The sequence below is a fragment of the Diabrotica undecimpunctata genome, chromosome 8 (assembly GCF_040954645.1).
Source record: "Diabrotica undecimpunctata isolate CICGRU chromosome 8, icDiaUnde3, whole genome shotgun sequence".
Taxonomy (NCBI): domain Eukaryota; kingdom Metazoa; phylum Arthropoda; class Insecta; order Coleoptera; family Chrysomelidae; genus Diabrotica; species Diabrotica undecimpunctata.
This window is the reverse complement of record NC_092810.1, coordinates 145,857,161-145,859,660: the sequence shown is the minus strand read 5'-3', so window position 1 is coordinate 145,859,660 and position 2,500 is coordinate 145,857,161. Positions and strand designations below refer to the sequence as shown.

At 42.3% G+C, this 2,500-nt stretch overlaps 1 pseudogene; it reads left to right on the top strand.

Annotated features, from left to right (window-relative positions):
- The window catches only part of LOC140449272 (large subunit ribosomal RNA), a 10,621-nt pseudogene that overhangs the window by 5,070 nt on the left and 3,051 nt on the right, over positions 1-2,500 (top strand).

The window sequence follows — 2,500 nt, the reverse complement described above, 5'->3', positions numbered from 1 at the left end:
TAAGACGTACTCTGGCAAAACAAGCAACACTGATCACAGACAGAACCAACGAAAACACGACAACAATCCACCTACGTCTAAACAACACCGACATTACTATAGTAAACCTCTACGACAAGCCAGGCGGAGACACAAACACCACATTAGACACACAAAAAACACATATAGAACACGACAAAAACGCATCCCTAATCGCAGGGGATTTAAATGCGAAAGACCCTAGCTGGGGAGGAAATATAGCAGACAACAGAGGACAAGACATACTAGATTGGACCACACTAAACAACATTTACATAAATAATACACACGACAGCCCTCCAACATTCCTATCAACAAGAGGAAGAAGCTGGGTTGACTTGACACTCACAAGGGACTTGAGGATAATGGACTGGAAGGTCAGCGAAGAGGAAACTCTGAGCGACCACCAGTACATTACCTTCAATACCAGAAAACAACGAAATCACAACAACACAACCCACAAAAAATACAACATAACAGACATAGACAAAACGAAACTGAACAGAATCACAACAGAAGCTACATGGGAAAAAACAGGAACGATAAACGAGCAAGCAATTCAAATTCAGAACCAGATAACACAACTGGTCCGTGAAACATCCAAAAACAAGAAAAAAGAGAAAAAAGTAAATCAAGTCTGGTGGACAGCCGAGCTGGAAACCCAGAAAAAGAAAACGAACAAACTTAGAAGAAAGTTCCAAAGGGAGACAGACGCCCAAAACAGAAGAAGGGCAGAACTGGAATACGTAGAACAAAGAAGACAGTACAAGGACGCCATCAAAAACACGAAAAAACTGGCCATTAGAGAGTACTTGACAAACAACGACCCAGATAACCCATGGAACATCGGGTACAAGATAATAAGAAAAAATGGCGAAAACAACATAATAAACACCATACAAAAATCGGACGGCACATTCACTGAAAACAGAGAAGACACCATCCGATATCTACACTCGAAGTACTTCCCAGAAGACAACATACAAGAGGACGACGAGACGCACAAAAACATGAGACGAAAACAATACCGACAAAACGGCCGAAATGATAAAAATTTCACCGAAGATGAAATCGGTCTAACACTTTCCGACATGAAAAATAAGAAAGCCACGGCTTCGGACGGACTTTCGAAAGAAATCATCCAATTAATACACAACACTAACCCTCACATACTAACAAACTTTTACAATAAATGTCTTGAAGCAGGTAAATTCCCGAAGTGCTGGAAGGAGGCGGATATGGTCTGGCTACCGAAAAAAGACGGAGGCAAAAGACCAATCTGTCTCCTTCCGACACTCGGAAAAATCCTCGATAAATTAACAGCAAAAAGACTAGCATACCATCTTGAGACAAACCATAAACTGAACGAAAACCAATTTGGATTCAGGCAGGGAAGATCCACTATCGACGCCATCGAACAGCTAAACACCAAAATAATAAACAACAAAAAAAACAAATACCACACGATAATAGTAACATTAGATCTCCAAAATGCGTTCAACTCTGCCTGGATCCCAGCAATAATAGACGCCTTACACAAAGCACAGACACCGGACAACATAAAATCATTATGCACAGACTTTTTAATGAACAGAAAAATCACCACGGAACAAATAACAAACGATACACAAAAAGGCTGCCCGCAGGGATCGAGCCTGGGACCCATATTGTGGATACTACTTATGGAATCCTGGTTCGACTCCATCGAGCAGACCGAAACAACTACAGAACATGACGCTATCCAGGCCTTTGCCGACGACCAGGTTATTTTATTAACGGGGAAATCCCTTAACACCCTAGAGAATAAATGGGAAAAAATATGGACAGCTTGTGAACAATGGGCTAAAACTTATAAACTGAAATATAACAGGGATAAGACGGAAGTCATGTTCATACCACATAGACCAACCAGGCACCCAAGACTAAGAATCGACAATCAGATTATAACACCGTCAGACAACCTCAAATATTTGGGGCTGACATTCGATGTGGGCCTGCTATGGCTGGACCATGTGAAAGTGAACAGACGAAAAGCAGCTGACATTGGACACAAGTTATTCATTATCGCCGGCAAAGACTGGGGTAGAACACCCAAAACACTAAAGGCAATCTATGAAAACGCAATTAAACCCATGCTCCTTTACGGAGCAGAGATCTGGGGGAAAAGAGCGAAAGACACACGGATCGCAAAACAGTTGGCCGCCGCAGAAAGACCCTTTCTGCGAGCGATCACTAGAGCTTATAAAACCGCTCCAACAGCGGCCCTTCATATACTGGCCGGTACCACGCCGTTAAACATAGATGCCTTTGCCATACACAAAACCTACACAGACAAACAAAACAACATAAACGAACTCAAATTGAAAACAACAGACACACCGCACCCCACAAACAGGACAATAAGACAGAAACAAGACATTGCACCGGGCGTCAATGTGTACACCGATGCGAGTATCAAACTCTCAAACAATAACGAGAGTAG